The sequence below is a fragment of the Heliangelus exortis genome, chromosome 2 (assembly GCF_036169615.1).
Source record: "Heliangelus exortis chromosome 2, bHelExo1.hap1, whole genome shotgun sequence".
In the NCBI taxonomy this organism is placed as follows: domain Eukaryota; kingdom Metazoa; phylum Chordata; class Aves; order Apodiformes; family Trochilidae; genus Heliangelus; species Heliangelus exortis.
Window position 1 is genome coordinate 110,646,692 of NC_092423.1, and position 25,375 is coordinate 110,672,066.

Below are 25,375 nucleotides of genomic sequence, written 5' to 3' on the forward strand. Positions count from 1 at the left end.
GTTGATGGTAAAGAAGGACAGGGAACAGTAGCAAAGAAAGAAGAACGGAAAAAACTGCTCAGGCCTCTGGTTCTAATGACTTTATTACAGAGGGAATACTGACCCTTTGCTGCTCTGCCCCTCTCATATCCCTCAGGTTCTTAAGGATCCTCTTTAGGTCCTCATATTGGTAACCAAAATTAGCCTGGTCCACTCAAACCATGGCAAGTCAGAGTGAATTATTAAAAACCAAGATTCAGAGCTGCTACCTAACCTTTGAGTTCTGTGCACAGTTGAAGAATGTCTCCTGTGTATTTTGTGAAATGGAGAACCATTTCTAACCATAGAAATAGAGGACCACTTGGAATAACCTTCATAGTAAGGAAAATGTAATGCACTGTTGTACTTAATAGTCCATCTTTTAAGCCATCATTGAATATGCCTGAATTTTTCTAACAATTAATATGCAATTGAATCTTAAAATAATAAGCATAAACTAGTAATAAGTAATGAATCTTTACCTAGCTTGTCTGAGTTAGTTTCTTCATGGACTATATTAACTATATGAATCAAGATCAAAAAAAGTCATTCAACTTCAACATTTCACTGAGGATTTGTATTGTAATTAGCAAAGAGAATGCACAAATACGACTAAAAATCTCCCTATCAGTATGGAAATAACCAGCAAAATAATCAAGCTATTCTGAAACCTCAAAGTTGATACAGAGTGATAAATTAACCACTTTAGCTACATCCATGCTACACAAAATAAAAACATTAAGACTATAGGGATAGCCTTAACTGTACTTGTATTATTAGAAAAAAAAATATTTGTGAAGATAATCTGAGGGAAAGATTTCTTCTGACCTCAATTATCCTGTGATCCTACTTGAGATGATATGCATACACATAGAATTTCAGCAACATATTATCCATAAGCAAAAAAAAGTGTTATTCTAGAAGATTCAGAAGTAACGATAGCGATGGGTTATCTCTTCTAACTTTTAATAAATCTCTGCCCTGCAGCTGAGAAAAAAAAAAAAAAAAGCCAACACAATTTCCTGCCCCACAAGGCCTGCTAGAACAACATGGAAAAAAGTATTAGTTTTCAAACAGGTACATTCCTTTTACAACCTTACAATACACAGGACAGTATAAAATTCAGTCAAGAAATGTCATCTCTCTGGTTGAAGAAATGTACATTCAACATTTCAACAAATCAAACCCAGCACGTCTGCAATGAAACAAGATGATTTTTATGTAATAAGAACTGTACTTTCATGACTGTTTCTGTTTTGCCTGATCTTTACCCTCTTGATCCACTCTGCTCTTTGTTCTTAAGCATTTTACTGAGAAGTTTTTCATTGTTCTGTCCACCTATGCTGTCTATGTTACTTGCATTTTAAAGATAGCTACACTTTTAAGACTTTCCTTTTCCACTCTTCCTTGTATACTGAACAAAAATAAAAGTACAATGACACTTTTTTTGCATATTCCTAGTACAGGATTTCCTGGGTTCATTAAGCAGACTGTGTTCCCACATGTATGTATGAATGTAATGAATGTAACAAAGAATGTAACAAAGATTAACTTACGTACTTCAAATTTTACTCCCTCTTGGTCCTCATGTCTGCACACTCTGAAAACCAAGATCATCCATTCTATATTTAAAGAACAGGTAAATATCTCCGTCTGAACTTTCTAGTTTTCCTTTCTACAGAGCTGAGTTCTTGTTTTGATTTTAAAAGGTTTTCACAGTACTTACAGAATGGTACAGAAGTTCTTTGCAGTGAACTATTGGAAATGGCTTTAGAAAACTCTTCAGACATCTCAAGATCATTCCTGCTGTTGATTCCAAGAATAATATCTCTCTGTAGAAGTGAGACTACTGAAGTGCCTGAAGTTTGAAGGCCTTCCTGTAAATTGACAGCTGTGCACCACTTGATCATTTTACTCTTTCACATCCTTTAGATTTTTCTTACAGATTGGTCAGTCTAATCCTCTCACAAACAAAGAGATGCAACCACCTTCTGTACAATTTCTCTCAAGCTACCATCCAAGTTATGAAATTTTTAACTAGCTTTACAGGAATCACCAACTCATGCCATGTCTGAACCTTCTTGAGTGCACCATGGGTGAGTACTGGAAGAAGGGAACATGGCTTTTTCCCTGTATAAAGCAGTGACAATGCTTTTCTGTACACTGTTAATACAAGCATCATTGCTTAATATAGTAATACTTAATCTAACAGTTCAACCCTCCATCCCATATTCAAAGTTTTAATGTCAAAGTTTATGGTTGATTTGTACCGTGTGACAGATTACCTGTATTACCTTGTCATCTTTGTTCCTGGACTGTCCTTCCACTATAATTTCTGCCACTGTTTTCAAGTATGGTGCTATTTGCTTCTTGTTAGCTATGTCTTCCAGTGTAATTTATTTAAAAAAAAAAAAAAAGATAATTTTTTTTTTCAATATATTTTTAAAGACATACAATTGATTTTCATCATCCAGCAAAAGAGGAACTGGAACATACCTGCTTCTGAAAGAAGAGATGTCATCAGTAATGCAACTTACTCTTTCTTCTGCAGGAGATGTTAAGATATTAAAGGAAATGAGCATTTCTCAGGGGTATGCTCACTTTAGCAAAGACATAGATCATCTTTAAATAGCAGAGTGCAGTATTTCCTCAGACATGTTTCGTGTTCCATAGTTCTAAAAGAATATTTTGGTCAACATAAGTACATTTTCCAGCATAAAAAATCTATGGTAACAACTCTTAAAAGACAATTTTGATGCAAACTTAACATTCAGATTTAGCTTGAGTTAAAAACTGTTGGAAACAGCTACCTGTTAAATACTTTCCCCCAAGATCTTAAAAAAACCCCAAACACTACATGAAAAAAGCCTTCTATTTGCATTCCCAGTAGAGTATTTATGTGCTGTGCTGGCACAGTGTATGGATTATGCTGAGGCCAGAAGACAGTCCATTAAGTTTGGTGATAATACATTGGTTTCTTATGCTTATATAAGTTTTGTCATAGAGACTCTCTTCCATGAATACACAGCAGACTTGATTCTTCTGGCTGTCATTAAAGCACCACTTGCAAGTTTTTTTTCCATTAAAATTATGTGTTAGGGAGACAATGAACTCAGTAGTCAGTCGTGTCTCACCATATCAAGCTTTATTTTCAGTTATGAGAAGGTTTTGATAAGGAGAAAACAACATATGCATGATATACAAAAAGCACAATGATTTCTGTTAAAAAAAACCAAAAAACCAACATACAATTTATTTCTTATCTAACTCTCATTTACCTCAGGGCATGAGCAGAGGCTGGAACCCCTGGAACCCCTGTTCTCTCCCTTGGTACCTGGCTGCCTTTGCCATAGGTCAGCTTTGAGGTGGAACCCAGGATCAGGTGAGAGTCTTGCTGTGTGAGAGCAAGCCAGGAGCAGCCCTGTGGGCTAGGGCTGATACTGAAGCTGTCATGGGATTTGCTTTTGTTGTGGGACTTGAGCAATTCTTTTTCAGATACTGTAGGATTGTCCCTGTGTCACTGCCTTTGCCTGCCTCTCGGTCACACTGCCTTCCCCTCCGACGCAGCTCATTCCTATTGCTCCTTACACCGACTTTTTCCAGGGAAGCTGACTCAGAGACGTTTGTTGTTTCAGGTCACAAAACCTTTTAAGTAAGCAGAAGAAAAGGCATGCATTTTCAATTAACATCTAAATTTGCTTTTCTTAGGAAGAATATTGCTTTTATAAAAAGGTGTCTTCAGAGCCTCTGAATTATCCTTGATTATTCAGCTCAGGAGCACTGAGTAATGCACACAACATTGTGCATCCCAGGAACAGTTCAAAAACAGCTTGCATACACAGAAGATGCATCTTTTATATCACCTGCATTGATATACTTGCCTCTGGGCCATTGATTTAATTTAAAAAATCCATTACAATAGATTTTATAGTAATATAAGCCATGAATATAGAAGAGTATCTAGCTAAATTTGTCTATAAAAAGTGATACTATTGGTATGAACAGCTTCATATTATCTGTATGAGGAACTATCAGAATCATCAGATTCACTTAATCATCCAGAATTTTGTCTGAATAATTCTCTTTACAAGAAAATTGCATGAGTTAAAAGTGTTAAAAGTTTACTTCAACTTCCTAGAGCACCACCTTTACCTGCTTACCTTACATGATCTATTTCCACATGTAAGTACAGGATTTCCATAAAGTAAATTATAATATTAGCATAAAAATATGTCACTGGTTATCAAGAAATTCATATAACAAACCCAGGGAATATGGAGCAGTACCTGAAGTGCTGAGTTGTATTCTCTGATGTCACATACAACTTTACAATAAACAGTTTGATAGGATCTAGAGAACATCCATTTCATAAACTTCTGTTTGCCACAAGATACTTTCAAGTGTCCATAACAAATTCCTGCCATGACAGACCACAGGGCTTTATGGTCTGAAGGGGAGATCAGGCACATCCACAGTACTCGATTCCTTTAGGAGCAGGAAGCCTGAACAGAGAATAGATGAAATACATTTTGTTTTATTAATATGTTGCTGTGTGCTCACTGTATCAGTAGTGTCATATACCTACATTGTCTGGTTTTTGCATACATACTTCAGAACCAGCTTGAATCAAATCAGCTTGCAGAAGTGAACTGAGAAGTGACTTGAAGGTCTCTTGACAGGGATTAATGATAAATGGTAGTGCACTCAGTTTTGAGAAGTTGAAATGGGGTATATTTCCAGTATTCATGAGAAATGTATTTTTGACATCTTCATTACATTCTGCAAGGGGGAATAGAAAATACATTAATGAAGCTGACAGCTAAATAGGGAAACATTGCAACAAGGGCAGAGAAAGTGCACAAAGGGAAACAGAGATTTGAAACAGAAAATAAAATGTGTTCAGAAACTCGCAGACCAAAACAACTAAGAATTTAATATTCCCTCCAACACATCCAAGGAAAACTGGAGGAGAAGAAACAGAAAGTACCAGCTACTAATAAAATTTTAGATACTGAAGTATACAAAGGTAAAGATGGTTGACTTATTTTGCTGCTAGAAATGCAGGAATATGTATCCATGTTTGGGCAGTTATCATTGTGTGTTTGGGTCACCTTAACAGTCATCATTGTAGCAGGAAAATTATATTTTTTGCCTGATTGAAGAATCATAATTAAATTTAACTAATTTCTCAAACTTATGTTGTCAAATCCAAGAAATACTTTGAATTAGTAGATGAGGATGGCCGATGGATGAGGAATATTAAAAGAATCAAAGGTGTGTGGTTTAGGTAAGCAGTTAGTGTGGGAAGTCATTAGAGCAGTCTGAAAATGTTCAGAAAGGAATATCAAGGAAGAAGGAAGTTCAAGTTTATGTAACTAAGTACACACATCAGGGGGTAAACTGGGTAAAAATATGATACTGAAAATTCAGACTCAAGTCAGTACTCACCAACAGTGAGACCTATTTAACTTCAGGAATTGTCTCTCAAGGAGAAATAATGAGATTTCCATTACTCTGGCCATCTTGCATTAGACAAGCCTGTCCAATTTTACAACAGGGAATAATTACAATGGAAAGGAGATGGACTAGATGACTCTAAAGCCTCTTTTTCCATCCCTAGCTTTTATGACACAAAGGAAATCATCTGGAAATACGGATTGCAATGGGAAATGTCTTTTTCCTAATGGTTACCAATAAAGGCACTTTTCAGATAATGTCCCCTCCTTTTCATTTCTCTTCTTTGACTCTGCATTATGACATATGTTTTTAAGAGAAACTAATAACATACATTTTAAAAGAAGTAATAATGTACAATGTGAATCACACTGCACCTTAAGTTGTAAAGTCTTTCTGCAGTATCAAAACCAACATATTTCTTGCAATTTAAAATAGTCATAGACGATGCAAGTGAAAATTACATATCCTATGCAAATTCAAATGAGTGTAAATAAAGCAAAAAAAGGAAGAAAATCACACACAAATTTTAAAAACCCACCTAAACCTCTATGTTTTTTATTTTTAATTTTTTTTCACTAGAAAATACTACATCACAGTTGGGACAACACTCAATGCGCATTGAATATGCACTGTGGGTTGAGGGGTAAAAAGACATTTCTTTCACTTTTGCAAGGCTATGTTTCTCTCTTTCACATACTCAAAAAACTCACTGTTACATGGGGTGATTAGAGAGATTTCATAAGAGAAGTTTGCATTTTTTACAGCAAAATGGTTTTATAACCCTCACTTTCACGTGTCTTAAAGCTATTGATAAACTATAAATTCTGTATTAGAAACTGTCTCGTTTTCATGTATTTTATGTAGAAAATAGGGGAGATTTTGTATCCTAAGACTGATATTATGATGAGTTGCTTTTTTTTCTTAAGTAGTACATCTACTAGAAGCTGTGCTGAGATCATATTAGATTACAAACTATCTGTAATGAAATCCAGTAGATTTCTGGATAGTTTCAAGAACCTTTTTGCATCTTTATGCATGTATGAATATGTAGAAAGTGTAGATATAGGTAGATGCATAATTTAATAATAATACAAATAATAATGTATGTAATTATGTGTGATAAAAATTCATGTTATATATATTGATTAAATATATTACTAGTTTAACACAAATCCAGCAACTCAGATATTGCTATATTTTCTTGCAGAATCACTGCCAAAATTATCACTGGCTCCCATAATAAAATTCATATCTCTTTATCAGCTCACTTATCTCAGAATAGGTTTGGAGATATCATTTCACATACATAACCATGGCAGCAAAGGCATTGGGATAGAAAGTATTCCACATGATGAGGCCTAGCACATCAAATTCATTCCTCAACTGTCTTTTTTTGAAGATGTTTTCTGACTTTCATTTCATGAGTTTGAAAATGCTATCATACATTACAAAGAAATTACTTTTTTTGTGAGTTGTGCAAAAGGGGCCTTCGTGTGCAAGGCTAAAGGCAAATGCTGGTTTAAGTAGAACAATAATAATGTAAGCTTTGGTATAACTCCTTTAAGCTTAAATAGTCAAAAAATAAGTAAACATATGGTTAGGTACATTCATATTCTGATTTAAATATGCGTTTATAAGCATTCACTTTGGCTATGTTGAACAAAATTAAAGAAATATATGTATGAAATTCTACAAACTACTCAGCTTGCAAAAGGTAAAGATGAGCTTTACACTCTCATCAGCCATTTAGCAGGTTCTACTTTTATGTGAAAAAAACAAAAGTATATCAGATCATTTAAAGAGAGATAAATAAGGAACAATTAATCCCCCATAATGCAAAAGATTAAACTTACAGTCTTTTCAAGTTTCTTTATGTTTTAAGATTTTCTGAAGCTTCATCAAACACTCCATCTGTATAGAGATACAACTGACTATTCAGTTTCTTGATCTCTCTTGGGCAAATATTTGGAAAATGCCTGCTGGCATTGTCAGCTTTGGTGTGGGACACTGAAGAGATAAAACAGAAAAAAACTAGTAGTGGCTAAACTAATTTAAAAAGTAGAGGCAGACCTCCTGTAAAACTATGCTAAGAAAATAAAATTGATGAGGTCAACGAGAGAACCACAGAGCAACATGCACAGTGTCTGTTATTTCTAGACAGCTTGAGTCAGAAGTTATTAAAATGTCTACTAGCCATCCTCTACAAGAATAATAAAACACAAACCTGCTCAGTAGCTTGCATCTAGCACAAACTCTTGCTGTTCATAAATTTTATAGATCTATGTGCTACAGATCTACCATTCTTCACACATGCATAAGAATACACAGGCCTATAAGGAAATAAGGATATTACAGGAAGCATTTCCATCTTCAGGAGTGTGCAGTATATTTATCCATGAAGACTACAATGAGAAAGACAAGTAGGTAGATTGTTTTTGATACAGGCACAATGTGCAAAAGTATCTCAGCTCTTCCGCTTGCCAAGGCTCTGATCAGATGGTAGATGATCCATTTATATGTAAGAAAGCAAGTACTTGATCATTATCCAAGTTTCATCAGCCTATTTACCTAAAGACAAGTACAATTTGTAACAGATTTATCTAAGAGCACACAAATTACTGTCAGAATTAATACTTCCAGAAAGACCAAGCCCAAGATTATTAAGATGGATTCACTGTGATGAAGATGACTGATCACAATTTCTGCTGTACTAACCTTGAGTGATCAGAGACAAAGTTTAGCAACAATGTAGAAAATACACTACTATCTGAGTTCTGTTTTAATTGGTGGTCTCCTGGTTTAAGAGGTTTCTGGCAGCTAACATAGAGCTATAAAAGGGTATTCCTGTGTTTTGCAGACAGTGAATTATAGCATTTTAAAAGCTAAATTCTTCGTACAAAAGAATGTATTAATCATGCTAGAATTCTTCCTTTTTCTTCTTCCTTATAGACATGGTCTGGAAAAAAGAGTTTTCTGGAGGGATATTAAATTGCCTGAGATTTCAATCACTCTTCCTATATTAACAAGTTCATTACATTCTGCATTCACATTTTTTGTGGATGAACTTGCTAGGACTATATCAAGTAATCCGCAGTTTCATTATAAATACTTATACAAGCTTTCTTTCCATATACCTGTAGGAACTGGGTCTGAGTGAAATACCTTTCCAAAAATATCCAATACATCATCTTCTGGACTGCTAGAGAAATTAGGCTTCTCTCAGGTCAAAATAGCATATTTTTATACTTAGTCCCAGAAAAAAATGACAGAAACACAGAGTTTGTAATCTGGGAAACATCTTTAAAATCACTTCATTCTGGTTTTGAGCAAAGTATGTCTTATTTTAATCACTCAGCAAAAAGGTTCATGACTCTAAACTGACTTCAGTAGACAAAACAATCTACATTTACTACTACATTAAAAGCAACCTGTGATTTTATATTGCGAATTTATAGTTTTCATTAAAATGGTTTGTGTGAGGTTAATCTTGGATTACCAAAACTACCATGAAGTATACTTCAACATTTTTGTGGTCTTCAAAATCAGTGAATATATTAATCCCCTTCATTTTCTTATGGCTAGATCTTATGCATTGCATGAAATATTAGCATAGAAGGAAAATATTTCCTTAATGGATATTTATGCTGGGATCCATAAATCTGTTTGCTCCATGCTGAATCAAACAAAGCATTGCTTAATTTTAGTTATCTTGTGTCACAGCAGCTATGAAATTAACAGCTGATGATACATCAGTGACTGCAGCTTCATGGCTGCTTGACATTCCTAGTGAATTAAAGCACCTTGAAAATTGTCATTTACAGTGCCAGCACAGACATACTCTCAGATCTTATTGTGACTGTTACCATGATGGAGAGTGTTCAGATTCTGTTTGCTCTGTGGATTAGAGGAGCGCCTTGGAGTTCCACCTGGGCTGCAGGAGGGGCCCACGGTACATCCCTCTCCTTACCTCTCCTCCTGAAACCTCCTCCTGTCTCCTGATGCTCATGGGACTTCTATCAACTCCATAGCATGTGAAAGGAGACTTGACATAGAATCATAGAATTGGCTGGGTTGGAAGGGACCTCAGAGATCATCAAGTCCAACCCTTGATCCACTACCGCTGCAGTTACCAGACCATGGCACTGAGTGCCACATCCAGTCTCTTTTTAAATATCTCCAGGGACAGAGAATCCACTGCTTCCCTGGGCAGCCCATTCCAATGCTTGATCGCCCTCTCGGTAAAGAAATTCTTTCTAATGTCCAGCCTAAACCTCCCCTGGCACAACTTGAGACCGTGCCCTTTTGTCTTGCTGAGAGTTGCCTGGGAAAAGAGACCAACCCCTCCCTGGCTACAACCTCCTTTCAGGGAGTTGTAGAGAGTGATGAGGTCTCCTCTGAGCTTCCTCTTCTCCAGGCTGAACAGCCCCAGCTCCCTCAGCCTCTCCTCATAGGATCTGTGCTCAAGTCCCTTCACCAGCCTGGTTGCCCTCCTTTGGACCTGCTCCAGGACCTCGATATCCTTCCTAAACTGAGGGGCCCAGAACTGGACACAGTACTCGAGGTGTGGCCTCACCAGCGCTGAGTACAGGGGCAGAATCCCTTCCCTGGACCTGCTGGCCACGCTGTTCCTGATACAGGCCAGGATGCCATTGGCCTTCTTGGCCACCTGGGCACACTGCTGGCTCATGTTCAGCTTCCTGTCAATCCAGACTCCCAGGTCCCTCTCCTTCTGGCTGCTCTCAGCCACTCTGTGCCCAGCCTGGAGCTCCCCATGGGGTTGTTGTGGCCAAAGTGCAGGACCCGGCACTTGGCCTTGTTGAACCTCATCCCATTGGAATCAGCCCAACTCTCCAGTCTGTCCAGGTCCCTCTGCAGAGCCATCCTGCCTTCCAGCTGATCGACACTTCCCTCCAGCTTAGTGTCATCTGCAAATTTGCTGATGATGGACTCAATCCCCTCATCTAAGTCATCAATAAAGATATTAAATAGAACTGAGCCCAACACTGATCCCTGGGGGACACCACTGGTGAGCGGCCGCCAACTGGATGCAGCACCGTTCAGCACCACTCTCTGGGCCCGGCCCTCCAGCCAGTTTCTAACCCAGCGCAGAGTGCCCCTGTCCAAGCTGTGGGCTGACAGCTTTTTCAGGAGAATGCTGTGGGAGACATATTCTTTCACATCCTTGATCTGACTGACCAGAAAGTTGTAGGATTTAATGAATATACATACTAAACTTAATTATTCTTAACCTAGCTTAGTTTGTCAAGTGTAGCCTGGGAGACAAGACACAAACAAAGCTCTGATGCACAGCATGGATCTGCTTCACTTCTTCAGAAGTACTAGTTCAGTGTCAAGAGCAAGAGAGTTCCTACCAGTTCCTCTTTGAACCCTTCTCTTTACTGTGATGCACGTAGACCAGAGTCAGAACATGGGCAGAAGCAGATCTGCAGGACTTATTCTTAGTATTAAAAAAACTCCTTATTTTTACCCACCATATTTTTAAAGACACAATCTAACATTCTAGACATTAGCACATTGACTCTATGCAAAGCTTTCATGGGTAGTTATCATATCATAATTATAATATTCCTAATCTATAATTAATAAAAGTGTATTGGCTGGTCTTTTCTCTTGTACTGATCACTGTTTTATAGACCTGATTCAGAACCACACTTCCATTATCAATTTTTCTCTGATTTTGCATATCATTTTAGTGAAACAAATAGGAAAATGTCAATTAAAAGAAGAAATATGGAAAAATGGTGGAGAAGAATATGATGACTGTCAGTAGAAGAAATTAATTTCCACAAAAGATCTCATGTCTCTTTTATTTAATTTGATTTTTTTATTTGTAAGATGTAAAATTAGAATATCACTGTATTTGAACTATAAATTTGAAAATAAATTGCAATTTTTTAAAAATTAGTTTTTCTATTTTATATTTTCAGACATATTTTTTTCAAAACTGATGCTATCCTGTATATATCCTGTATTTTAGTATACTATTAAAAGATAATTTTGAAGAATTGGTGTTTTTAATTAGGAAAACACTCCAAATTCAATAGCCACTTTAATCAGCACTTCTCTTAAGTGCTTTTCTGCAAATGACAGAGATAAAATTTCTTTATGCTGACCTGTGTGACCAATCAGATATAGCCCAAACCAGGAGGAATCTACCTGTTTTTTTACTGCTTCACTAATATTTTACACTTGTTGTGATAACACGCCTACCACTGCTTTGCCTTGTAAAGTCTTGCTGTTCCACTGAGTTTTATTTCCCATCAAATCTTAATTAAACTTCCTTCTTACAGTTCTATAGGTCATGTTTCCAGCAGTTCTTACCAGAAAACGTCTAAGAATGTCATATGCCTCATCACCCATGTGACAGATGAGGATGTTTACTTGCTCTTCATCAGAGAGCCGATGATTACTTCTGTGATGAAAATCTCTGACCCCGTGGTGACCTGTAGAAATTAGAGGATGAAGTTACAAAATGCTCAATCTCACATTTCCACTGTTAAAAAGGCCTTTACTTTGTCATAAAAATATAAATTTGAACATATTACTCGAGAGAATAAAATTCACATTTTAATTTCATATAATGATTCTGCAGATTTTGAGAGCAAATCAGACTTCTACCCCCCAAAAAGAACCCCAAAAAACCCCCAAAAAACAAAAAAAACCCCAAACATTTTTACATACATATATTTGTCAAGATAGTTAACACTAATTCGTGTTATCTATTTGGATGGGGGTTTTTTGTTTTGTTTGTTTGTAATTGTTGCTCTTAAAGACTAAAAGAACATTAGGGTTATAGCACAAAAGTCAGCCCTGGTTTTTGGATGTTAGTGTAGATGAGAACCCACAAGGACACGGATACTTATTTAAGCTTCTTATTTGCATCCTAGGTGCCTTAACAGAGTGTTCACAAATTCTAGTACCTAAGGGCACCACTTCTGTGGTATGGGAAGTAATTTACACAAGAAAAGTGTTCATCAGTTACGCAGAGGCACTGGCAATGATATGTCTCAATAATAGTCTGAAGTGTCAGAAGCTGCCACAACTTTGTGTACTGATTTAAACTGGATACCTAGCTTATTACCTTGTTGAGGTGTTCTTAGGAAGTACTTATATGCTATTAATATGCCCCGTATTTTGTCTCCAGATACGAAGCTGAGAAACCAAATATGATTTAGAAAGTTGCTCAGATTTTCTAATTTAACTTCAAGGAACTGCATTGACAGAAGCTTGTTAAGAAAACAACGCAGTGCAAAATCTATGTACAAATTTGGCATTGAATTTTCACAGTGTATGCTAAGCTTGGAGAAAACAGATATCTCATTTTTAGATTAAGCCTTTGTTATGCTAAATTGTCTACATAGTTGTCACTCTATTATAAATAACATGTTTGTGGTCGGTTGTTGTTTTCAATAAAACTCACCAAGCCATTATTTCAGAACAAGGGGACATAAACATCTTCCACCATAAGTGACATGTCTGAAAAAACCCAGCTGAATTATACCAATGCAAATTAAGAGAAACATCAGGGAACATATTTGGCATACATAGTCTAGTCTTCCACACACATTAAGATGCTTTTTTTATGACATACGCCTCATACTTTGTATTAAACTAATGGTATGTTTCACATTTGTCACATACATTTGTCATTAGTATGGAAACTTCTTACCTGCACAAATAAATGCCACCCTTTGTAAAAAAAATAACAGTTAGATGTTTAACAATAAAATTAATTAATTAGTAACTTTATTTGTTTCAAATATTAGGTTTTCATTTGATTTTTTAAAATATATCTCATTTTATTTATTGTGATTACTCTGTTGTGCAGTTGCAGTGAACTCCTAGTATACTTAGAGACAATCTTTGTCCCCCCAAAAAATTGTTACTTGACTCTATTAAATGCAGTGCTTGATAGTGATCTAATGGCTATAATAGATTCAACTAGAATTCAGCAGACCTCCATTTTCCTCTCAATTTTGTTATTCTTAGTACATTACCACAGAGAAAAAAATGTCACTTCTCTGTTTTCTGGCCTTATATATTAATAGTGTTAGCTTTTGGGCTTGGGGACTGTTTCCTAGTATGCACACCTACATTGGTGAGCACAATTTGTGCCTTTGGGTGCTAGTGTCATACAAATATAACATTCTTTAATAACTAATGATATTGACTTTACTAATGTGAAGTACTCTAGCATGACAGTTTTCTTACCATTTCTGTTCTTCATCCTTTGTCTTAAGCAAGACTGAACTCCCTAGCTGATTAATTTTTTTTCTTACTGTTAACTATATTACAAAAATAAATGTTAAACTTGGTTACTTAATGGGACTCTTTTTTTTTCCTCTTCTAATTTTATGTGTCTAGCGGAAACCATTTTTATCTGAGACACTAAATTATGTATTTTCACCCATTCTACTGCAGAAATAGGATCATGCAAGACAGGCTAGGGCAAAGTCAGTCAGTGAATGACTGTATTTAACTTAAGTTTTTGTATCAGAAGAACTAGGAGGAAAAAAACACAGAAGTTGCTGTAGAATCTTGCCTGGTAGAAGAGGAAGGTTTCCAGGAAGCCATCAAAGCTTGAAACCACTTCTTCAGTAGCATGAGAGCTGATGCAATGGGAGTTACTGCAGTGGTGAACTTCGAAGGTGGTACTGTCACAGACATTCTTACCCATTTAGTGTACCTCACTTCTTTCATTTGAAGAGCCCTAAAACTGATGATTTCTATCATTTTCAGTGTTCATTGCAGTGTGATGTCAACATACAACTTCTACTGTTGAGTGGCCATGATGAAAGTCTTTTTGGTTAGTAGCTCCCATAGAGCATGTAGAAATCTTGAAATTCTTCATCCATTGCATAAGAAAGAGGACAAAATGCCCAGCCAGGTTCCTTTCACCTGTGAAATCACAAATTCCCACAGTGGCATGGAAGGCAGTTTTCAGAAGACACAATTAATTGAAAGAATGTGAACTCTTATCAATTGCCAGATAAATTAATCCTCTTCTTATTTTTGCAACAATTCATAGAAATCTTTTTCTTTGGGGCAGTTTTCAGTGCTCTGACTACTCCAGTGTCAAAGATTCAAGATACTATCAGTTGGAAACTACCTAAAGGATCGCAGTGTTAGAGCTAGAAATTTCAAAGGCTTTTATAACTTTACAGTTCTATTTAAAGAGCTCCAATTGGCTGTGCTGTAGATGCTCTAAAGCATACTTTTCAAAAGTATTGATAATGTTCCACTGGTCCTGCCTGAGAGAGTGTTAATAGTTGAAGTGCATCTATTTTTAATTTCCTACAATATGTGTTTTGTATGTGTTTGGGCTTCCTTTTGTGTAAATCATTCTTTGCAAGAAGACCACAAAGAGCTGAAAATATGTTCTGTAGTAATCAAAGGGTGACAAAAGGTTAGATGGTAAATGAAAGAGGAAAGCAAGCAGCACAAACTCCAGCATTTCAGGTGCAACAATTTCATATCCCTTTAAGAGATGTCATGCCACTGAAGCTCTTAAAAAAATGTAATTGGGCATGCAGATATTAATGTCTAAATTCTGCTGACATGCTTGCTTGCACAATAAAGCTCGTTTCCAATATACCACATATATGCAACAGTGATACTGTAGCAGTGATGTATTAAGGTTATAACAATATCACCATTGGAACAAAAGTAATATATGTCTTGTTAGAACAGCTGATATGGCAGTGAAATAGGAAAGTTCTTGGGTACACAGACCATTCTTTGAGGTTGAATAAGCAGTCTTCAAAACTAGATCTTCAAGGCTGAGAACAACTGCTTCAATTGCAAACACTGTCAAGTGGGTTAATAGGGGTTAGTCCTTTAAGGAGTGTGATATATTGAATTTTGATGGTATAGATTTTCCAGATTTCTGAAAGAGCATCACAACTTCGATTAATATACCTTCATGCCCTTTAGAGAAATAAAGGGCATGGTGCTGCTGGATTTTCTTAGCTAACACTGAAAACAGTATGTAATCTTCTGTGTAAATATACTAAAAATCTTGTCACAAAGTTAACTAGTACTTCTGTAGGAAGACTGTTTCAGAATGTGGAACATAGACAGTCATGATATCATACAGGCACTTGTGAAAGGCTCTACTTTGATGCTATGCATATGGGCAAGATAAACAGGCAAGTTTTTGTTGTGTGTGAACACTGTACACACACATACCTGATTTTGGGGTTTGTTTTTGTGTTTTGTTTTGAGGGTTGTTTTTTTGGGTTTGGTTTTGGTTTTGGTTTTTTTTTATCAGTTTGGTTAGTTTGGGTTGGGGGTTTTTTGTTGACTTTTGGGGGTATTTTTGTTGTTTGGAGTAGTTTTGGTTCTGTTGTTTGCTTTTGACTTTGAAAGCTGATTTTTTAAAAAAGAAACACATACAATATGACAAAAAGGTTACATGATAAGAAAAGGGCAAACCTGTGAGTAGCAAAATGGACAACGATGTGTCCTTAGGTTTAAACTTAAGCCAACGGTAATTTTAGCCAGAGATCCAACAAAAAGCATCATTATTAATTATATAATTCTTAAGTGTAGTTAATCAAGATAGACAACTGACTAAGCAGAAATTATTCTGAATGCTACGTAAATAGTCCCTTCTCAACTAATTGCATGCAAATGGTTCTGCAGGGATTCAGTAGTTTCACTTAGGAATTGAGACCCATGATCTTGAAGACATTTTGTTCAAGTGAATCTTAGGACAGGATGTTTTTCAGGAGTACAAAGATGCATGGAGAATGCATATTTGATATCTGGAACTTGCATGTTGGTATAGTGCCTCAGACCTAAATAAGGGAAACAACCAAAATTTAATGTGTAGAGATCGATTGCTTTTTCTCCTTACTATAAGAATTTTCACATTAGGTGCAGTATGTTAAGGTTTTATACCATGAAGTAGATTTATTTCTTTTTGTGGTTAGCTAAAATGCTCAGACACAAGGATGCAGTAGTCTGTCTGAGATCCTTGAGGATGTGAAAGTTTTCCACAGAAGGCAGAACAGGGAGTTTACATGTATGGAAGGTAAAAGCTGAGTACCTGCTGGTCTGTATCAGAAAGTGTAACAATTAGTAGCAGTCACTCAAAATAATAATTTCTTTCAATGCTATAATCCCATGGAGAAATCTCAAAATAGAATCCTGATGATATTAGAATAAACTAACTTCTCCATTAAAAAACAAGAACAAGCTGCTGTTTCTAAGTTTACTCCTCAAAGACCGAGGAAATAATAGCAGCTTTTACCTCTCATCATCGTTTTATGGAAGAACTATCAAGAGCAGGCACAACAACATCAAAATGAGATTTAAATACAGCACAAGTGAAGAGCAGAAGAAATTCAAGCTCCATTTGTTTTCTATTTGTTTATCCTTGATTGCTGTAGACCTTCACAGATTTTCTCCAATAGATTCATGCTTCCTATTGCCCCTACACCCCAGAAAGTTACAAGAAACTTTCATATCTTAATTTCTCCCTGCCCCCCCCAGTTAGTAGTGCATCTGGCATTGAGACAGAACAAAGAAAAAACTAAACTGTGGAACTTTCAGCAGCACATACCTTACAGAGACAAGCACATGTACAATCTTCCTTCCTCCTGTGTTCATTTTCCTTCCATAAAGTTTTGTTAGCATCTATACATCCTTCCTTATGCAGCCTCTGGCTTGTTTATCCATAGAAAGCAGAGGGAAATGAGGTAGGAAAAAGACAGAAACTGAAACAGGCAGTATCACAACTTAGTATATCATTGTTGGGAGTTAGAGTAGAAAATAGAGCTTAAAAAATCCACAAACCTTAAAGCACCTTAGACCTATAAAGGCCATAGTGTGGGTCACCTATATTTTCATTATAGTTTTTTTCCACCTGCAACACCTCTGTGGTTAATATTTACTTTTCTTGTACTTATTGTGCTTTGATCTGTTCTTAATATCACTGCCATCTAAATGAAAAATGAAAGACCTTCCTGGAAGAGTTAGGCAGAACAGGTGCCACCTTTCAGCTTTGAATTTTAAATTAAAACTATTATATGCTAGCAAAAGAACATGGCTGTATTTCACTTTTCAGGAAGTGTTTTTCCTAAATTTCATAGCATTAAACCAAGTTGGTCTGGAAACTCTTTTGTAAGGATTTCACTTCAAACTGTGAGATGTAGGTCAATATGAATTACTCTAGAAGCAATTTATAGAGCGGGGTTTTTTGTCTCTGAATTTGAGTCCTAATATTTTTATCTTACTGTAATGCCAACTACTAGCAAGTTTAATGAATTCTGTGTGAGGAAAGTGAAAACATATCTTTAAATATAGTGCTCCATTCTCCATTTATTGCAATTAAGTCCTAACATTTTTAGCAACTTGCTGAAATACGACAAAATAAAAAACAGAAACCATAACTGGGATGCATTATATACTTTTTTTAATCAGAACTGAAACTTTCCATAAGCTCAAGATGCTTTCAACACTCAAATACTAGACACTCTGCAGCCAAGTCATATATTCTAAAAAATTCAGCCTTCTTGGAACTTTTGATCATACTAGGTAAAATATAAGCAGCAGCTTTTCCAAAATAATCTGCGTATTTTAAGAGTGGAAAAGTATTGCTCTGTACACGACCACATCATTATAGATAATAAGGAGCATGGCATGACCTCATCAATTGCAGGAAAGTTTATAAAGTTATCTCTGAAACTGAAATACTAATGCAAATGAAAAGTTAGAAAGAATAAACATGATCATATGTGACTTGTAACTCAGCTCATTTCTGTTGTGAACAGGCAGTTTTAGGATCCAAAACTGCGAGTCAGGGAAATAATTTTGTCCTGACAGAAATGACCTTCAGCAGATCCCACAAGATGCATGAAACTCTTTCTCCATTTAATATTTAAAGCCATTCCTAAAAGAAACATATTTCTTAAGGTGATCTTTCTCCTCAGACAAGTCACTTCTGAGACAAAAGATGCTGGCCTTAACAGAAAATTCCTAACTTGGCTCAATAAATAACTAGTTTCAAATATTCAGCAGCTCTATACCTGTAAAATGGACCTTTGTCAAAAGTTAGGAACTTTAACCCAAGAAAATCCCTATCAGAAAAGACAAAAAATATATGTGATCATATGTTCATATAGCAGAAGAGATTGCTGGCTATTTTATGTCAGTAAAGAGCCAGAACATACATAATGAGAGGCAGCTCTTCAACCAATGCCTAACCAAATGCAAGGCAAATGCATTAAGACAAGACATTCCATTTCCTATATCTGAGAAAGAACTCTAGTGGGCTTCAAAAAATTATGCTGTTTTCTGAGATGTCAGACTATAATTACTATAATTACAACCTAGAATAAATAAATTCTCTTCAAAAAACCATTATCTTTTCAATAAAAAGAATGGTGTAAAGTGCAATACAAGTCAATGCTAATATTTATAAAGGGAACATCAGTAGGTTTACACTAACAACAGTTTGTTTTCTGATACAAGTTCTAATTTGATAGAGCACTGTGCCTCAGGGAAATAAACTTTTCTTTTTTTTTTTTTTTTTTTTTTTTAATGAAAGCCTGAAATATGAATTTTCACTCTATTGTTAAATACGAAGTATATGTTGTTAGAAAAATGTATGTTAGTGAAGACTGCACATAGCTCTGAGACTCACAGAAATGTCTTATAATTTTTTCCCTTGGTGTGTTCTTAGTTGTTAATATGCTGGAATAAGATAAATATTGACAAGTGAGTCCACCCAACAATAATATACATTTACTACACTATATGGTATACAGGATACAGCAAATTCGCAGACAACACTAAGCTGGGGGGGAGTGTGGATCAGCTGGGAGGCAGGAGGGCTCTGCAGAGGGACCTGGACAGACTGGAGAGTTGGGCTGATTCCAATGGGATGAGGTTCAACACGGCCAAGTGCTGGGTCCTGCACTTTGGCCACAACAACCCCATGGGGAGCTCCAGGCTGGGCACAGAGTGGCTGGAGAGCAGCCAGGCAGAAAGGGACCTGGGAGTCTGGATTGACAGGAAGCTGAACATGAGCCAGCAGTGTGCCCAGGTGGCCAAGAAGGCCAATGGCACCCTGGCCTGTATCAGGAACAGCGTGGCCAGCAGGTCCAAGGAAGTGATTCTGCCCCTGTACTCAGCGCTGGTGAGGCCACACCTCGAGTACTGTGTCCAGTTCTGGGCCTCTCAGTTTAGGAAGGAGATTGAGGTGCTGGAGCAGGTCCAAAGGAGGACAACCAGGCTGGTGAAGGGACTCAAGCACAGACCCTATGAAGAGAGGCCGAGGGAGCTGGGGCTGTTCAGCCTGGAGAAGAGGAGGCTCAGGGGAGACCTCATCACTCTCTACAACTCCCTGAAAGGAGGTTGTAGCCAGGTGGGGGTTGGTCTCTTTTCCCAGATGACTTTCAACAAGACAAGAGGGCATGGTCTTAAGTTGTGCCAGGGGAAGTTTAGGTTAGATATTAGAAAGAATTTCTTTACTGAGAGGGTGATCAAGCATTGGAATGGGCTGCCCAGTGAAGTGGTGGACTCTCCGTCCCTGGAGATATTTAAAAAGAGACTGGATGTGGCACTCAGTGCCATGGTCTGGTAACTGCAGTGGTGGGTCAAGGGTTGGACTTGATGATCTCTGAGGTCCCTTCCAACCCAGCCAATTCTATTATTTTTCAGACTTTTAGTGTTCTTAACAGCAAAATCAAGCTGCTTTATGATTCACCATCTTCCATCCCAGCAGTATTTAGGATTGGAAATGGTATAGAGTTTATATGCTAGCTATGGTAGCAAATCTAAGTTTATATATAATAAACCCTTTTCACAGCTTAAATGGGAATAAACTGATGTGATGTTGTTTTGGTTCATTTCAAACATATTTCTGCACCGCTGCAATGATTCAGATATTGAGCTGTTACAAAACTGTCTGCCAGTTGCATCCTAAATGTACAGAAAGCTATAAAAAGTGTGACTACACTGAGGGACTAAGAATAAAAATCACATTGAAAGAGTACACCCCCTGTACTTGGTGTTGCAGTGAAAGTGTTATATTTTACTTATAATGAATTTACGTTATTTCAATTACTAAATATCTCTAGAAATTGCTTCTTCAAATGTTTCTTCTTATTTTTACTGACTACAAAGTTACAAGGCTCATATATTTGGCAAGTAAACCCAGGAAAGGACATGCTTCTCCCTTTCAGAAAGGAAGGTGAAAAATATCACAATAGGTTACTGCTGAGATTAACAGTTAATACTTATTTTGGGAAACTCTTATTTGTACACCCCCTGGCTCATCCAGTCAACTATGTTTTCTAGCCCATTACATATATGTTCCTTCAAAATACATACATTTAGAATCACAAGCTTAATTTCAAATATGAAAGTTTAATTTTTTTTTCTAGATGCCTTGAAAAATTTCTGGTTTTCTCACACTTTTTTTCTGCACTCTTTTGGTTAACACAAAAGTTGTAGCCTAACTTAAATTCCCCTAATATTTTGTTCTTGATGAAATTTTTTGTTCGAAATTTAGAGAGGAAAGGATTCCATTAGCCCTCTTCCACTCAGCTTAATTGTTTTTTGTGCCTATGACTTGGTTGTCAAATTAACATAGTCTGTTTTTTCTCCCGTGATCTATGCTTCTGCTGTTGTTAAACATCAAATGGTTGTTCTGTATGTTTTCTGTGCGTGGTTCTGCATTTCTACCATGCTTAAATGCTTAAAGTGATAAGCATTTTCATTTGTGCATGAAGTTGCACACAGAGAGTAACTATTGTAAAAATATATTGACAATCAGAGCTCTGAAACACTTTTCTCCTTTTTATATGGTAAGAAAATTTCTCCCACTTTATATGATAGTCATTGGAGCAATTTCTCCTTGTGTGCTGTTTTCTGAACTTCAGCCTACACTATCATTCAAGAACTGTAAATTGTTTGCTACCTGTCTTAGTACTTTGTTTTTTTAATAATCCTGTATTATGTAATTTACACCAAGCTTGTAATTTCAGATTCTTCGTGATAATGTACTCAGAAAAAAAATGTTTGCAGTAGAACAACAGCATTAAGAAAGAAGATGCCAGAAAAGGAGAGGAAAAAAAAAATAATATGGAATTATCTTCTGATATCTTCAGCTATCAGAAATTACTCTGCCCTCATCTGTTCAGACACTGGCACAAGTTGCCCAAGGAAGCTGGGGCTGCGACTTCTCTGGAAGTGTTCAAGGCCAGATTGCATGGGGCCTTGAGCAACCTGAGGTGTCCCTGCCTATGCAGGGGGGTTGAAACTAGATGATCTTTAAGGTCCCTTTTAACCCTATCCATTTCTATGATTCTAAGACTGATGCTATGATTCTGTGATTCTATGATTCTATGTTTCAGACTGTGGAAAAATCCCATTAAATTACACACCTGTGTGCTTTCAGTGTTGGTTTACTATTTGACCTTTTCTTTCCTTCAACAGAAGTTTAGCCAATAAATATTTTTAGAGTTTGAAAACAAATGGCAAAAGCAAATATGCAAATTCCTTTGGATCTTATATCAAATAATTTAAAAATACCTAGAGAGGAACTCTGTATGCTTACAGTTAGCTCAGGTTCTGAATTTCAAGCACTTTCCAAGTCTGTGAAAGACAGGAACTGCATGAACTTGCAGTTCTTCAGCAGAAGTATGTCAGTAAAAGGTGTTCCATATGTGCAGAGGAATCAGAAATACAGTTTTCATGGCCTTTGTTTCATTAAAAATTTAAAGGAACTCCAACCTTTTCCCAGACATGAAAGTGCACCCGAGATCATGGAGGTTCTTGAGAAAACTTTTAAATTTAAGCATATAGTTCCCCTTTAAGAATAGTTGTAGATAGGCACAAGTAGAATTGGGCCTAGTGGTTCCACCTTTTTTACAGAAAATTTATATTCTGATTCCTTACTCCCCCCTGTCCTGTCACCCAGATAATGTTTTCAGAGCTACAGCAAATAATGGGGTTGGAGAGACTTGTCATTACAAGTCTCCATTCCAGTAAATTAGAAAGCAGAAACCAGTTTCATAAGGACATCTCCCCTTTATAACAAAGCTTGGCTACTTCCCTTTCACAGAATTTCCCCCAGAAGCAATATTGAAAGAGAAATATTTCCTTCATTAAAATCAGAGATTAAACTCAACTTTGCCTGGAATTACTCAAGAGTTACCCTGGACTTTCTAAAAACAGGCAACATCTGACTAATGGATGTAAGTAGGAAGAGACATTTTCCTGGTTACCTGCTGAGAAGGTGACCCCTTTTGGTCCCTGATGCTCATAAGATCCTTTTGCAAATTTCTTCTGTACCATGGATCGCAGCCCTTGAGGATGATCTCCAGAGAGTCCTGGGAACCAGGGTTAGGGTGAGATATAAACCAGACAGTAAAATGTAAGCCATGGGAGGCAATTATATAGAAAAAAAAAAACAACCTGAGGAAGAGAGGAAGCTCTGCCTTGAAAAACAAAAGCTACCATATAGGAGGTTAACTGAGAGAGTTGTAGGTTTTTCAAGCAAAGTGCAGATCAGAACCCAGCCTTTCATTAGCAGGTGTGAGATGAAGTTCCTGCAAATGCATTATACAAGGCTGTCTCTGTACTGCAATAACTCTCCTGTGAACTTAATCTGAGTTCACTAGTAATGAAGAGACTACATAATTCTTGACCCCATAATTCTGTTATCTTTCAGCCACTTAGACAACCAGGAAAAGGTATTTATTTCACAGGATATTGGTTAATCATGTAGGTCAAGTGCTACAGAGCTGTGACAGCAACGTGGAAGCAAATATTATGACTTTTTGATGCTGTTAGAGTATATTTCCTATTATTAAATGCAGTAGTTTAAATGTATTTATTGAAGAAACAGTGTTGCAACATTCATAGAATTATGACACAATTCAGGAAAATGAGAGAGTTTAAAATCATGATCATTTGTTTTGTGTAAGTAGTAATGTCCTGGTTTAGGCCAGGATAAAGGTGATTTTTATGTCTTGTAATTTTGCTTTCAGCTAAGTCTCTTGTAAGTAGCTCCACTTGCTGAAATTAACATCAAGTTTCTCAGACTGTGTGTGCTTCTAGGACTGTTAACACTTGATGTTACTGCTAGAGACTGGTGTGCAGAACCAAGGACACTGCTCAGTTCTGAGGAACATTTTACCTTCCAGGACAATAAAGAGGTCCCACCTGCAGCCCTTCTTTGGGGAGGAACGGACAAGATAGATGCCAGAATTGACCAAACAGAGTATTCCATCCCATATACGTCATACTCAGTATAAATCTGAGGGATCACAAGGGTCAAGCCAGCTTCCAGCTTCCAGCTTCCTGTCCTTCCTGCCTTTCCTGCTTCCTTTTCTTTGCCCCTGTTCCCTGTTTCCTTCAGCATCCTGGGAGTCTGCCTGTGGTCCTGATCCGTGCCAGCCCATATCTGTGTGTTCCTGCCTCCAGTTCCCAACTGCTGCCGACTCCAGGAGTCCAGCCTGGACTTTCCCAGAGCTGCCCTGCAGCCTCGGTGGGAATGTGAGAGTTACTGGGGGGAAAGAGGGGAGGAACGTGGGATCAATTTTCCTGTGTATTTGTATATATTTAGTAATTTTTCCTATTTATCATTACTGTTTCATTAAAGTTGTGTAGTTTAGTTTCCAACCCATAAGTCTCTCTCCCTTATTCTCTCTCCTTTCTTTATCAGGGAGGAGAGAGAGATTAATAGAGAGCGTCTGTTACTCGGTTTAATTGCCGGGCCAGTGTTAAACCATGACAAGTAAGCATAGCAGTCTAAGAAATTTTTAAAAAGCAGGAGATGTGACCAACACAGTATTAAGTCCTAACGGTGGATGCTTTAAAGAACTTTCAAAAATAATAAATAAAAACCTCATAAATTTAAATATGTTAGTGTTCCACCTGTCTGAACAAATGTGGAAAATTCTTGCCGAATTACACTCTGTTTACAAAGGATTAAAAAGTAGGAAAAATAGGTCAAAAAAAATCTGAGGAAGCAATACGTCCTCACACTATTAGCAAGGATTAGTTCCATTATCTCTGCTCATTATTCACTTCATTATTCCTTGAAATTCTAGGAATTTCAGAAAGCTTTTAGCTGTTAGACACATGCTGTTGGAAGAGATCAAACAAATATAGAAATATCTATAAATTTTGTTATAACAGGCACACTTAACATAGTAATTTTCATATTTCTCTTAAATGTAGTTAATAGTCCAATGATGTAAGAGGTTCCTTTAAGAGCAGCATCTGAACTATCTTTGGTTACTACTGTCTGTCTACCTATCTATGCAGAATCACATGCCACTTCCAAAATAAAGGCAACAGCCATGGAATACTATCTTCCTAGCTCCTTATTTGTTTTGTCTAACTGGAGACATTTCATCTCAAAGTAGGAGTTTTTCTCAAAGACTGACAGACTATATCAGGTGTCGACACTGACTTTTGCAAAAATGAGAAGGGTAAAACATTAGCTGAAAGAAGACATCATTCTTAATCATCCAAAGGTTATGGAAAAACAATGACAGAGAACATACCCTACGTGAATGAATCAGTTACAAACTCTTTCTAAATTATGATCTCTGTGTTGAAATTCAAGTGACTGGTATGATGCATTGCTCATACACCTGTTTTCCTGCTACAGAAAACTAATTTTCTTTGCAAGTCCCTTCCTCTAAGCAAATATTAATTAAGAAGATTTCAGAAATAATTCTTATAAGAACAGCCAGACTTGAAAGTCACTAAATCTAGTGGAAAACAGAAGATGTGTTCCCTTTGGAAAAATGCAGACTAAAGGCAATGTGACAAATGGGAGGAAGGACATGGCTTTGATGCAAGGATGCACACTCATCATTCAAACAATTTCCTATTTCAGTACTCTTCACCTAGC